The sequence below is a fragment of the Chenopodium album genome, chromosome 9 (genome assembly GCF_948465745.1).
Source record: "Chenopodium album chromosome 9, dcCheAlbu1.1, whole genome shotgun sequence".
Lineage (NCBI taxonomy): Eukaryota > Viridiplantae > Streptophyta > Magnoliopsida > Caryophyllales > Amaranthaceae > Chenopodium > Chenopodium album.
The window spans coordinates 9837956-9854160 of NC_137842.1; positions in this window are offsets into that span (position 1 = coordinate 9837956).

Here is a 16205-nt window from a genome sequence, read left to right on the forward strand (position 1 = left end):
AAATGCAATATAATGAAATGATCATATGCAAGAAAATAAGTGCTCATTTTATTAAAAAGGGAAAAGAAAAGAAAAAAAAACTACAAAAATAATCTAAAGGAAAAGAAAAGGTGCCTATGCTAGACTTCTTGGGGAAAGAAAAGATGGAAAAGAAATAGAAAAAGAGGCCATGAAATCTTGTCGTTGCAGCTCGCCTCTTGTCTTGTATCATTCGCTTCATCATCACCCAGTCTTCTCGCTAGCTAGAGGCAATGGGACCTTGTTTGCTTCTATGAGGTCTTGAATGAGATTTTGAAACCTGTAGCATTCATCGGTGGTATGACCGTTTCCTCGATGGTACTTGCAATAGGAATTTGGATTCCATCTCGAAGATCGATTTTCTGGTGTTGGATCCTCGGTAGGGCCAATAGGTTTGATTAATCCTCGATCATAGAGACGATCGAAAGCAGCATCGTAGGTCATTCCAATGGGTGTGAACTCTCGCCTGGGTTTCCTTTTAGATCCTTGATTATCTATGGCTAAGACATCATTATGGTCAAAGATACTAACATTATTACTAGAGTGGGCGTTTTCGGAAGAAGAAGGATTGTCGCTCTTCTTTCCTTTCCAGCCACCGTGGTTGCTATTGTTAGTAGCTTTTTGCTTTGCGAGGTCATCTTCGATCTCGATACCTATGTCATAGACGGCCTTGAAAGTATTCAAGTTGTGTTGATATTTTAAGTGCTTTGAATACTTTTCTTGGAGATTCTTGATAAACATCCTCACGGATTCTTTTTCAGTGGGGACCTCAATCATCTTGGCGGAAGTTTCCCTCCATTTATTAAAGAAAGAAGTAAAGCCTTCATTCTCTTTTTGTCTTAGCATCTCAAGTTGTCTATGGTCGGTTTCAACTTGGGTATTGCACTTGTACCTACCGACGAAAGCGTTCACCATCAATTCCCAGGTAGAGGTTTTCTCCTTGTCAAGGGAGAAGAACCATTGTTGGCAAACGGTCTCAAGAGATAGTGGGAACAGATAGGGGAAAACCTTCTTATCGATACCCTTAATACTCATTATAGTTTCAAAAGCTCTTAGATGGAAGTAAGGGTTATCTGTTGCCTTGAATTTAGGGATGTCAGTGGCGTTGAACTTATGCGGAAGAAGTTCCTTGTCCAGCGAGACCCTTGTGAACTCATGCCCTGAAATTTGTAGTCACTAGATAGCTTGCTCAAGCTTTCTTGCATGAGGTCCATCCGTTGTTGCTTCACGGGATCATCAACTTTGAGGGTGAGTAGTTTCATTGTTTCAGTCATGGTAACCAATTGGTTCCTAAGCTCATTGACTTCTTCTTGAGTTGCCATTATCTTCTTAGCCCTCCTCTTTTGACGAATCGGTTTATCGAAAAGCTAGACCTGAATAAAGAGGTTGTCCTTGATTAATCGCCCTTCTCTCCTCGACCAAGTACTGTGGAAAAGGAAATTGGGGATATTTATTGTTAATTATTTGACTCAAACTTTATTCAACATGCAATGGATGGAGGAAGTGAAGAAAGATTGGAATAGAATATGAAGAAAAAAGATGGAGGTGGAGGGATATGAAGAACTAGGAATAAGATGTACCCCCTAACTCAAATGACGGAAAAGACCGACTCATGCATGAACCTAAGACATGGCCATGGTGACATGTATACTCAAAGTGTGTGCTAAGACTAGTGAGTGTAGATGGTACTTTAAGACTCGTATCATGACCATGTGGCTAGACTATGTGACCAAGACTCGATTAATGACTTGACAAGGTGTTATTGACAGCGAAAATTAACCGAATTAATTAGTAAACTGGTTAATTAGACCCTAGGTGATGACTCGACAAATAATCCGAACTGTCGGCCAAGCGACAGGACTGGCGTCACAATATGGTTATTGGCGCCAGACTTTTTAGTAAATGTCTGGCGCTACAAACCATACAGTGGCACTACAGCCCAAATTTTGGCACCAATATTGGAGCCTCGGTCTGGGACTGTTTTCAGTATTATTAGTCAACTGGGGTATGCCTAAAGTCGTACTAGGTCAATTCCGATTAAAAGAAGAAAAAACTTTATTGACTCGAATTAATTAATTAATTAATTAATTAGGCAAAGTTTTTTTTAAGTCATTAATTATAATCTCAACACAAATCAACAAACGGTTAAGAGGAGCATAGGATATATATGCACAACAAATAATGCACAATTAGTCAAGTAGGCACAATATGATGCAATGAGTTCGCAACCTAACCATGGCTCTAGTTCTCTAAAGTTCGGGATATGGTTTAGTCAAATAGGGTCCATGGTTAATTGTCCAGATGCACCGCGTAGAAGCCTAACCGTGAAGGGTTAACGCGTGTGGATAGAACACCGCGAGTTTTTAGAAAAAAAACTCGCTTCCATGGTCTGGTGAATTCAACCTCTCAGATGTACCCTTTGTTGCCAGGAGCGTTCAATCGGGTAGATAGAGCATGAATTCCCAGAGGGTTATGTCCATATGTAGAACACATATGGGTTTCAGAAAAGTGAGAAAATATTCAATCAGGAAGCAGGATCGAGCAAACAATACGAGAAACCGGTCGAATTTAGAACGCATATTTCTGGCTCGGTATTGGGGGAAATTGGCGCCAGCAAACAGAGACTGGCGCCAGCTGTAGCGCCTAGCGTCAATATTGGCGTCTGGCGCTACGACTAAAATGTTGGCTCCAAGCTCTGGCCCCTAGCGCTACTTCCCACATGCCTCAGCAGCTTTCTGTGCTCAATAAAATCATCCAGTTTCGCGTGGTGTTATTTCAGTCCTAGTTGTGAAAGACATTTCTCAAATTTCCTACGTGTAAAAATCCTATGTTTTTGACTCATTACGAATGGTCTTTCAATGAGAACCTTTTTATGCATATGCCACAATGTTAATCAAAATTACGCACATGAAATACTTAGAACTTTTCGAGTCTCATCCACTCATTCTAAATCATTGCCGAAACAAATTCAGGAATTAAAATAGAAATCCTCCCCAGTGGAGTCGCCAAAAACTGTAGGGAATAATTTCAAGCCTTTAAAATCCCACTAGCTTGAACCCCACTGTGATCATACACTAAAGTACGGTGGCGTCCAAAAGGGAAGAAGATAGAGCAAAAGAGTCGCCAACAAGTTTTTAAGGAACTTGTAAACCGTTCACGAGGTGAAGGTTACACCCCTTAACGATCCAAGAGATCGTCAACTCCATAAGGCCATGAACCAAATAAGGGTTCGGGGATGATGGTACAAATACAACCTAAAAGAGATTGAACCTGCCCTAATAATAGGCCTCTACTTTATTCTGCTCGTATTCATGTGCGCTTTCTGATTAACATGCAATCAATAGGTTAACCCTAAACCTGTTTAATCTATGTTGGTTGAATATAATGCACAAATAAACTATTATTGGCGATCACTTGAATTATAATCACAATTAACCCTAAACAAGATTATTAAATATCTTATTAAGCGTGATTGCAAATACCAATTCCCTTTAACATGCAATAAAGGTGATCAAGCAATAAATAAATATCAAGCAACATAATAAATAAATAACATCATGAATAATAATCATAATCATATCATAATAATAATAATAATAAAATCATCATAAAATTAAATTATAATAATATTCATAATCATGATCATGTTAATATTAAAGCATAATAATAGCAAGATCCTAGGCATGATACTAACAAGATTAATAACAAACCCTAGCATGTCACTAAGCAATAAAAATCAAATCTTTAGCCCTAACATGATACTAACATGAATTAATATTAGAAAGAAAATAGGAAACATCATAGCAATCATATTTAATATTAAAAATACCCTAGACATGATACTAGGAATATCCTAACAACAATATAAACATGATTTCTACATCATAATATCAATAAATCAATTAAAATACTTACGTGGATGCCTCGTACCTCTTTCTAATAACAAAATACACACGTTAGTAACTTCAAGGAAAATAATAATCAAAACAATTAAATTAAATAATTGAAAGAGAGATTTGGGACCAAACCCTCAGAAATTAAACCTTTCACGTCTAGGGCGAAGGCAACTTCGAATATGGCTAGGTGTTTCTAGATCTTGTGAATGCGGAATTTTGTATTAAAAAGCAAAGTTTTAGAAAAGAGAGAATGAATGTTGATGAAAGTTGATGAATGAAGAGATGAATGAAAAGGATTATTGAAAGAGATGAATGCTAGCATTGATGAATAATTTGTGAATGAAGAGAGTTGATGAAAACTTAAGAATAAAGAGAATTGGTGAACGATAGATGTAGATGATGAATGAAAACGGAGTTTTTGATACGATATTTATAGAGAAAATCATCCAAAAAAGATAATTTATCAATACAGAGTCTGAAGACCACAAAAACACATTGGCGCCAGCCCTGGCTCATTGGCGCCAGGACCAGTGTCTGGCGCCAATCCCGGTTCCAGGCGCCAAGGCCTGGGGTTGGACGCCAATTCGGAATTCAACGCGTTTTCGAAAATCTGATAAATTTCCTATACTGGAAGATAAAATAATATAATTTCAGTCGAAAATGCTATTTGATCTAATTAAAACTCTGAAGAGTCCTAATTGAATTATGAATGATAAGAACCTTCTAGAATGTTCTAGAAGACCAAAACCATTCCTAATTGCATTAGGAATGATAAATCATATTAGGCCCTCCCCTAGATCATTGGGCCGTACTTAAAGCTCAAACCAGGCCCAATTTAGTAAATTGGCCATAACTTCCTCAATATTCATCGGAATTGGGCTTATAATATACCGTTGGAAAGGTCTTTGCAAGCCCCATCCAACTACACCACTATTGGACCCATATCATGGACCAACCAAACTGGATTGGCTGTTTTCTCAAAATAAAGTTTCCAAAAACAGAGAGAAGAGAAAAGAAATAAAACTTTCCGCAACACTAGACCTTTCCACACTTTCGTTTCATTCGATTATGATTCGACGTGAAAGGCACTCATCACTAGGTTTGGTTTTGGGGAGACACAAATGGGTGTCTACAACTATCCACCTTGATAATCTACCGTTGAGTGTTGTTTTCTCGAACAAGTATTTGAGAGGATCCATCTTAGACACGACATGCACTGTATGAGTGAGCATGTAATGTCTTAGTTTCTGTGCGGCCCATACAAGTGCGAGACACAACTTCTCGAGTGGCGTGTATCGCGTCTCATATCCTTGGAGTTTCTTGCTCAGGTAATAGATTGCATTCTCCTTGCTTTCGATCTCTTGTGCTAGCATTGCCCCCATCGTTTCTCTTGTGACCGTAAGGTAGAGTCGAAGAGGAAAGTCAGGTATTGCTGGCGCTAGCACGGGTGGGTTTGCCAAATACTCTTTGATTTTGTCGAAAGCCTTTTGGCAATCATCATCCCATGTGACTAGGACATTCTTCTTAAACTTCTTGAATATAGGTTCACATATTGCTGTGAGCTTTGATATGAACCTACTTATATACTGCAACCTTTCAATGAAGCCTCGGATCTCCTTCTCATTTTTGGGTTGTGGCATGGCCATGATCGCTTTTACTTTTGAAGGATCTATTTCAATCCCTTGGGAACTGATCACATATTCAAGTAATTTGCCTGACGTGACTCCGAATGCACATTTTGCTGGATTTAATCTCATGTTGTACTTACGAAGTCTTTCAAAAAACTTGCGAAGTGCGTCGATATGGCCTAGGCGATCCTTAGACTTGACAATCATATCATCGACATAGACCTCCACCTCTTTGTGCATCATGTCATGTAACAATGCTGTAGCTGCTCTTTGGTAGGTGGCACCCGCGTTTTTCAACCCGAATGGCATTACCGTATAGCAATATGTGCCCCATTGTGTGATGAATGTGGTTTTCTCCATGTCTTCTTCGGCCATCAATACCTGATTATATCCGGCGTAACCATCCATGAATGACAGGAGTGCATGGTTTGTTGTATTATCGACCAGAATGTCAATGTGAGGTAGAGGGAACCCATCTTTTGGGCTTGCTTTATTGAGATCCCTGTAATCAACACAAATTATGACCCTTCCATCCTTCTTTGGAACTGGAACCACATTTTCTATCCATTCCGGATACTTGGATACTTTGATGAAACCTGCGGCCAATTGCTTCCTGATTTCTTCCTTGATTTTGAGAGCCACATCCGGTTTCATTCGGCGCATCTTTTGTTTGACAGGCTTCATACCTGGAATGAGTGGTATCGTATGCTGAGCTATATCCCTGTCAATTCCTGGCATATCTTGGTATGACCAAGCAAATACATCAACAAATTCACTAAGCAAGTTAATTAGCTCTTTGCGTTCATCTTGACTTAGTGTTAATCCAATTTTTACTTCTTTAATAGTCGTATCATTGGAAATGTTAACTGTTTCTGTATCTTCAATAACTGTTGTTTTATTTTCGTGTTCTTCCATTGCTTTTATTATTTCTTTGTCATTTTTATCATTATCAAAGCAATATTGATCAGGGCTAGGGGAATGGCACGCATCGTAAGCAAAGGTATTCATTTCATTGAATTCATTGGCTAATACATCAAGAGAGGCAAGGTCGGCTGCGACCTCACCAGAATTATTAGGACTAGAAATAGAGGACTCAACAAGAGACTCAGGGTTGAACTCTATAGCAGAAAGAGGGTCGGCCTCAGACTTTAAGGACTCATCTACAGACTTAGACTCAGACTCGGACTCGGACCCAGACGATTCAGACTCATCAAACATAGGACCCTCGCCAGCGGTTATTTCCAACTTCTCTCCACTCGGCGTAGTGATCCTCAATGTCTTGCGCCATCCCCTTAAAATGTTGTCAGCTTGGACGATTAACTCGGAGGGGTCGAAATCCTTGTTCGCTATGACGGTTTGAACGAGCTCGGAGTTATCATTGCAGGTCGGCTTCGATTCATTCTTCTCCATTCCAAAAAGAAGGTTGATTCCCAGATCATCAAAGTTCGGGCTAGCTAAATTGTCGGCAGTGGAGAGCTCTTCATCGATGAAGTCACAATCAAGGAACACCTCGAATCCCGATTCACGGATCCCATTATGGACAAATGGTTCAGGGAATTCATAGCATGGGAAGTCTTCCCCTTCTTTGATGTACTGGCCATTGAGGGTGAACGGATATGGATCCATGGCCATTTCCGTCTTCGTGATTCGAGCGTTGTTGCGAGCCTTCATTTTCAATGCAGCTTGTTTCAGATCTTCTTTTGTTGGCTTGAATCCTAAGCCGAAAGTGTCCTTCTTGAGCGCACCAGGATGGCCCCAAGATTTAGCCATTTTCTTTTTGAGCCTAAGGGTCATTCCAGGAAAGTGACCTTGCTTCTTCAAAATGGCGTTGATACTGGTGTTTGAATAAGGATCGAAGTCGAGATGACACTTTTCCTCTTCTTCGATCGCAAGAACATCATCTAATGAAAACCCCCACAGATCTTCATCTTCCTCGTCGTGTTCAACATGGACGATAGGGGTATCAATAACTTGAATGCGCATAGGAGAAGCATCGATAGTAATCAGAACCCCTCCAACTATGGCTTTCACTTTCTGGTGAAGCGATGACAGAATCGCCTTTAGCTCATGAAGCCAAGGGCGTCCTAATAACAGATTAAAAGAGGCCTTAATGTCCACCACCTGAAATTTGGTGCGACGTTCAATAGCCCCAGTAGTTATATTCAATATGATAGTACCCACGGCTTGACGGCGAGTATTATCGTAAGCTCAAATCCCTTGAGTGGAGGGAGTCAATTCTTCATTCTTTATACCCAACTTCTTTGCAGTACGGAGTGGGCACACATTGATTGCAGAGCCATTATCAACCAGGCTCATAGGAACATTCATCTGCCTACACACTACAGTGAGGTGTAAGGCCTTATTATGTTGGTCCCCTTCCGGGGGTAGATCCTTATCAGAAAAGGAAATCAGATTGCTAGTACTCGGCAGCTCAGTAGTGAGAAAGTTGACCAATCCTAGAGGAGGCATGTCATCGTCGACTCCTATTTTCACCAGAGCATTCATTACAGCCTTTCGATGCTCGTGGGAAGTGGCCAAAAGCTTCCATACATTCATCTCCACCTTGGTCTTTTGTAGTTGTTTGACCACATCGCTATTCACAGGGTCGATGGGATCAACTGTCGGGTGTGATTGTGGTGGAGGTGGAGGTGGGTTAGGTTGTTGCAACCGTCCACTTCTGGTGAGAACCTTGACTTCAAAGTCCCCCCAAACATCTTCACTGGTGCTGAGCGATGAACAGGCTATGTCTTTGAGATAGACGTCTTCATCATCACTATCCCAAATCCTATTTACTTCTTCAGTGCTTGGGATAAATACAACTTCCGATAGAGGTTTATTCACGGGTTGAATGAGTATTGACGGATCAAAGGAGACTTCATCTCCCATGATAGCCAAAGCATCAGAAAGAGGACCTGTTTGAATGTTAGGCTTCTTGCCCCCTGGAGGGACAGGAAGTTGGTTAGCATCAATCAGGTCTTGGATTGCATCTTTCAGCCTCCAACACTTCTCAGTATTATGACCCTTTCCTTGATGATACTTGCAATAAGCATTGGGGTCATAGCTAGCGGTCCTATTCTCAGGTCGAGGTTCTGGAAATGGTCCGATTGGCATAATCAGTCCCTGACCATGAAGACGGTCTTAAGTAGCATCATAAGTCATTCCCAAAGGCGTATAAACCCTCCTTTGCCTTTGGAATCTTTGAGGATGAGCATTAAGGGCCAGCACATCATTGATGTTGATATTGTTGGTAGCATTATTAGGCTTAGAAGACGAAGAAGAAGGAGTGTCGATCTTCTTGTTTTTCCAAGTGCTGTTGTTATTGTTACTACCAACAGACTTCATCAGTTCGTCTTCGATATTGATTCCAATATCGTATACAGCTTCAAAGGTACTTAGAGGCAGAAACTTCAGGTGTTGCTTGTACTTATGAGTCAGATTGGCAATGAACAAGCGAACCATTTCCTTCTCCTTGGGAGGATCCACCAAGAGCGCAGCTGTTTCTCTCCACCTGCTTAAGTAAGTGGTGAAGCCTTCATTATCTTTCTATTTGAGAATGGAGAGTTCACGTTCAGAAGTCTTGGCTTGGATGTTACACTTGTACCGATTCATAAAGCTTTCAGTAACATCCTCCCAGGTCGCGACATGCTTGGATTCCAAAGAATAGAACCACTGTTGATAGGCATGCTCTAAGGAAAGAGGAAACACCGTAGGGAAGAGTGTCACATCTACTCCCTTAAGAGCCATAGTTGCAGAAAAAGCCTTCAAATGGAAAAGCGGATTATCAGTAGGCTTGAACTTGGGAATATCAGCAGTGGAAAACTTCTCGGGAAGCTTCTCTCTTATGGACGAGGAGGTGACAGGCTGTTCCACATAAGTGAACTCTTCGGAAATCTTGCTCATCTGTTCCTTGATCTTGTCCATCGCAGCAGTAGTGACACTGTTTTGCTTGTCTTGCTCTACAGTGCTGACTCTAGTAGTGAGTGTCTGCATCATGTCAGACAATCTTTCGATTGTCCTGTTGAGGTTCTCAATGTCTTCCTTAGTGGCCATTGGTTGAAAGTAGACTGGAGACGGATCTTGTGGAGATGATTGAGGTGGTTTCCTTGTACGCCTCTTTGGTATAAGAGGTTTTTGAGGTATGGACTCGAACCGTAACAATCTACCCTTGCTTCTTGCCCAAGCGCTGCGACACCGAAACAAACACACCTTTAATGACCAAACTTAACCTTAACCTATCCGGAAAAATATTTTATTAAGAAAAATCCATAATTTTGAAAAAAAAAAATTATTCAAAATCTATAATTTTTAAAAAAAACATGGGAGGATACCATCCGACTTACTCCGGAAAAAAAAACGACACAAAAACGAGACTTCCCTAAAATACGATCAAGAGTGGTGCACGACTAAAAAAAATGTGTGGACATAACATGTGAGTGATTAGGTGAGGTTATGGACGCGTGTTTTGACCGTATAGCTAGACTATAGCATTCGCACCAAAATCGAGAAAAAAGACTGACAGGACACTTTCCTGGGCACCATGTCACGGTGCAGACTGTCGTGACACGGTGCAGTCTACCGTCAGACGGTAGACTTTCCCGTGTCACGGCACTGTTCACCGTGACACGGCAGAACATGTCGTGACACGGTGCGCAGTTCCAGGTCAAATTTGTGATTTTCTCATATTTTAATCGATTTTAAGTCCGTACTAATTACTATGTGAGAATAAAAACCCTCGGTCATGGGTTAAACAAAAAGAGCAAACACATGAGGGTTAGCACCAAACAACCACATAGCATTTAGGCACGATGATGTAAAAAAAGTTCGCAACCTAGAGTCGAGATCTATGTTCAACTATTGGTCAAGCTTTGGGTGTCAAAAGGGTACCATGGTTAAGAGTTTGGACGCGTTAGCAAGGCAGCCTCCCTTGAGGGTGTATGCCAACGGGCGGCTCCGCGAGTTCGTGATGAAATCGAACTCGACTCCATGGTTTGGGTGGATTTAATAACTCGGATGAACCCTTATTGCCATGAGCGTTTTTGGGTTGATAGAGCTTAAATCTCCCGGGGCTAAGACGCATGTAGAACACATACGTTTTTTCAGAAAAATCGAAGGAATTCAACTGTGAGAAAAGAAAATAAGCCACCGGACTGATTTTAGGACTGCCGTGACACGGCAGTCAGAAAATCTGACTGGTGCCCTGTTTGCTTTTTGCGCGCAACCAAGTTATCCAATTTTTCCTACGGGACAGACCTGAATGCGACGTTAAAACGTCTATGCAGATGCAAAAAATGCCAAATTAATCACATGAATATTTTTTCAAGAATCTTTCAAGTCTCATCCACTCATCTTAATTAAATACCGATCACTCAAATCGATAAATAATTAAGAATCCTCCCCAGTGGAGTCGCCAAATTGTAGGCGTCGCTCGAAGTGCGCCTACGTAAAAAGCATGTGTGAATATTCTTGGCACTCATAGGAAGTGGGAATTGACATTACGATTAGGGACAACGATTAGGGACAAATAAAGTAGGGAGCCGCCAACAAGTTTTTAAGGAACTTGTAAACCGTTCACGGATCATAAAAGGCAACCACGATAAGGGACAACGATAGGCAACAACGATTGACCCGTGAAGGTTACACCCCATTCATAATCCATGAGATTACTAACTCCATATGGTTCGGAACCACGAAAGGAGGATCGGGGATGATGGTACGAAGTGAGTCATGGAGTCACATTCGCCCGTATTGACCTCTACTCGATTCTTATATTGAAAAGCATTCCTGTGATCTCAAAGGCATACAAACAAAATATTCAATTCGCTCCAAACTATTATTTAACTAAATTGGTTCAAAATTAATGCACACATAATTCTAAAACTTTGGTGATCACTTCAATTAATAATAAGATTAAAAGGATCCTAAACCGGTTGTCCAAATTATCTTATTAGGCGTGATTTTCAATTACATATTCCCTTTAAACATGCAATAGGGTGATCAATAAATAAAATAATAATAGAATCAACATTAATACCAATTTAATCACAATTCCAACAACATAAAAATCGTTAGAAAAATAATAATAAAAAGAGCATGATCCTTACTTTGAATCTGTTTGTTTGCAACTACAAAATAATAAACGAGTTAGTAACTTCAAGGAAATAATAAAATAATAACTAAATTAAATTAAATTAAATAAGGTTGATTTTGGGGCCAAACCCTCAAACGATTCTACCTTTCACGCCTTGGCTTAAGGACAGAACCTCGAGTGAAATATGGACTCCTTTGAGTGCTTGAAGAAGGAATTTTGAAGTGAAAAGGGTAGGCTAGTGTTTAGGTTAATAGCATAGAAGAGAGAATAATAAGAATAATAAAATTCTGGTTGCCCCGTACATAAAAAATGAGGGGGTATTTATAGGGAAAATGTGCTGAGGGGGTACACGGAACCCTAAAATGATAAAAACCCTAAAAAATTATCCCATGACACGGTCAGACTGTACCGTCAGACGGTACACTTTCCCGTGACACGGTACAGTTTTGGAGTGACGCGGGAAATTTTCAGAAAACGGAATGAAAAACGCGTTAAGGGTTTACGCGGAAAGGACACGGAACGTCCCGTGTCACGGCAGACCTCCCGTGTCACGGGAAGTCCCACCGTCAGACGGGAAGGGTTCCCGTGACACGATCAGACTGTACCGTGACACGGTCACTTCCAGTCCATTTTTCCGTCTAAATTCATTTTTAACCCTAATTTCTTTCGAATTTTTAAGTGTCGATTGATAATTTCGGGCTTTTTTCTGACTTTTATTATTCGGACTAAAATAAGAAAATAATAAAATAATAATAAATAAAATGTTTGGGCCAAAAATAAATAATAAAATAATAAAATAAAAAGGTTTGGGCTTAAAATTAATTAATAAGCTTGGGCTAAAATTAAAACTATGCTTTTACCAAACATCAAGACTAATCCATGGACCTTTCAAAAGTATGAATTTAATAAAATACGATTTTTTAAGCACTCTCGGGATTAAATACTAAAACCGACCAATAGTGGCGGTGAAAGGTTATTTATCATCGGGTTTGGTTTTGGGGAGACATTTTTAGGTGTCTACAGTTCCATATTAAAGCTTTATCCATAACCCATAGCAGGAGCATTACCTCCCAAGGCTTCAAAATCAAGTGGAATATCATCAACCATAACATGATCAGATTGATTCTCCTCTACAACCAGGGCCATAATAGAATTGTGGGTCAAAACTTCTATTTTGGACTCCCTAGCAGACTGTTTAATAGGAATTAACCTCTTCTTTTGACTAGTTGGTGTAAAGATAGGGTCATCAGGATTCAGATTACTCACCTTATCTTTATCAGGAATAGTTCCTTTACTAACTTGAACCTCCTTTGGCCTCCACATTTTCTTCGCCTTAATTTTTTGTAGGACACTGGTCATCAGCATGACCTAAACCATCATACACACACTACACTATTGAGGTCTCCATTCCCGAAACAACTCCTACATAAATTCATTCCCCTTCTCATCATAGAAAGCAATACTATCTGGAAACTCTTGCTTAATATCTACTTTAATTAAGAACCTCACATATGCCACCCTCTCCCAAGTCTGTGTAGCAGCATTAGGTCTGATCGGATTGCCAATCAAACCCACAATTTTCTCAAAGGCAATTTTTCCCTCAATACTTTAGAGGTAACCCTTTAAGCCAAATCCAAACAGGAAACCTAGTTACTAGTATGTCATTAACATTCAATTCCATCCCATCTTCCCATTGTTTTAAGCATATCGGTTTCTTATCCATTAACAAATTCAAGCTAGACAAAGCTTTATCCCTAGACTCAAAAATCAAGAATCTTATCAAGAAAACCCCCTTCTTCAATGGAATCACCTTGTCTACATTTGATTTTGATTTTCTCTAAATTGTCCAACAAAACCCTTCAAAGGTCTTGATATGAGGATTAGCTGCAATGGTAAACGCAACCGCCCCCAATTTTCCAATAATTTAACTCATATACTATGTCATCCATTGATAGATGCAATTTAAGCATACCAAATTGAACATGCCCAGAATTCATCAAAGGACTAACAAGATTAATTACGGAAGGATACCTGCAATTGATATTGAGTTCCCCTGTTTTTCAACACACGCCTGAATCTTAGTCATCCACTCTGAAAGTTTTGATTTCTCACCCAATTTCACTATCAATTCCTCCAATGGTTGCTCTGGTGACAGAATACATCAATCCATTTCATCCTCAAGGTCGAACTCCAATGGCGAAATTTGATCCGCATCTCCCCGCGATTTCATCTTTTGGGCTCCAGCGTAAGGCTCTAAAGAATCAAACTTTGCGCAATTCGCATAACATTCTCCTCCTCCATCTTCGAGCTCTGTTTTCCCTTCTTCCTCGCCGTAGCAGGGGAATCTAGAGAGAGAGAGTCTCATAAGGCCATGTTTAGTTCACCTTAGTTATGCTTATTGCAGAAAAAATATTTTTTGATCAAATCATATAAGAAAAAATAAGTTTACTTATTGCAGAAAAAATAATTTCAAATCAAATCATATAAGAAAAAATAAGTTCGGATTAGATCCGATAAGAAAAAAATAAGTTCTGACACACTTTATCGTTTTATGTGTGTTTTTTATCGCTAAATATCTTTAATTTCGTAATGAAAAAAAAAATATGAAAATTACATACTAATAAAATACACATTATTATGACTCTAACAAAAATATACAGGTTATTGGTCATATAAGATTTAAGTTTAGTGAAATCACACAATTAGATCAGATCATACCAAATAAGATCAAATTATAAGCAAAAATAGGGTAAACTAAACAATTCCTATCATAAGTTGATTGGTCACAAATAGATGAATTATACATTACATTCATCTATTACACTTGAATTATATATTTATTTAATAATTTTCTCATTTATTCTATTTATACATTATTTTGCTTTATAATATTTTTATTTATCTTTTACTAGATGAAGCCCGTGCGATGCACGTTTGTTAGTATTTTTTAAAAAAATATTTTTCATATTTATGTGATTTTTGTTATTATATTAACTTTAAAATATTAGATAAAATTTCTAATCTCAAAAGATAATACTTTGTATTTAATTAGTTTAAACTTTAAAATTTCATTCGTCAATTTTGCTAACGTGGCATTTGGATTATTTAATTGTAAAATAAATTAATAATCTCTTATTTAATTGGCTACAACTTAAATTCATAATCCTACATGACGCGCTAAGAAAAATAAATCCTACGTGGCTCTCTAAAAACTTGGGGAAAAACTCCCCTTTATATGATATTTAATTAGTTTAAACTTTAAAATTTCATTCGTCAATTTTGCTAACGTGGCATTTGGATTATTTAATTGTAAAATAAATTAATAATCTCTTATTTAATTGGCTACAACTTAAATTCATAATCCTACATGACGCGCTAAGAAAAATAAATCCTACGTGGCTCTTTAAAAACTTGGGGAAAAACTCCCCTTTATATATATTAGATTTGGAAAATTTGGTTTAGGCTACTATTTGTGTTCTTATTTAATTTCTTTCCATAGTGTATCACAAAAGTTTTGCAAAATAAAGAAGTAGTGGGCCCAAGTCTCCACTTCAACGACACTAACACAAATCAAAGCCCATGTCAGCGTTCTATAGTGTTACGCAAGACAGATATGGCCCACAAATAAGAGTATGATTGGACCGAAATGGGCCCCAAGTATGGCCCAATATTTGGTGGGCCATAGTTACGAAATCACTGCCTTAATATTCCTTCCCTATGACAAAAGCAATGTGATCAAACTGTTATAACCAATTTAAGAGCATGAAGAAAGAAAAATAGAAAAAGCAACTTAGAATTAAATAAAAAAAGAAAAAAGTGTGAAGAATAATAAGGAGACAAAAGGCGACAAAGTGTAAGAATGTTAATCCCAATCACATAGTATAAAGTTACATACATATAACATATTCCCTCATTTGACTTTGTTGTTGATAATCATCATCCTTTGATTGTACTAAATCAAACATGCTTATATTTAGAAGTTCTAGCATATACTCAATCCATACCCTATCTTACCTTCGTTTTCCTTTACTTTTTACAAGAGATTCTTGATTTATTATAAGTGTTCTTATTGGTGAAGTATATACTAATTTTAAGATGTATATAAATCGCATTTTCAAAATAGTTTTTTTTTTTTTTTTTTTTAATTAATGTAGTAACAGAAAGCAAATAGTATAGAAAACTATGTTATTTACAAGTGTTTTTCAACTTAGTGTGTGTTATATTCACCTAACGATATATACCAATACTTTGCCCTTTAGTATTGGATAATAGTCGTTCTTTTAGTATTATTACTAGTAGCTTTCTTATTACTGAGGCCATGCTCTCATAATGGCCTTACACTGGCCCGCCCAATCCCACAATATTTTTTGTAGGTTTATTATAGGAGATAATTACTTATTATCAATATTTTACAAGGAAAGACTCTGAGCTCATGGAAAATTCAGGTGCAATCGAAAGATATTAAGGAGATGTTTTGTCTCATCTTCATGGAGTCATGTCATATCTATAAAGAAAACAATGGAGCAACAGATTATGTTGCTTCCCTATTGCAAGTTCACTAGAATATTAATCCTT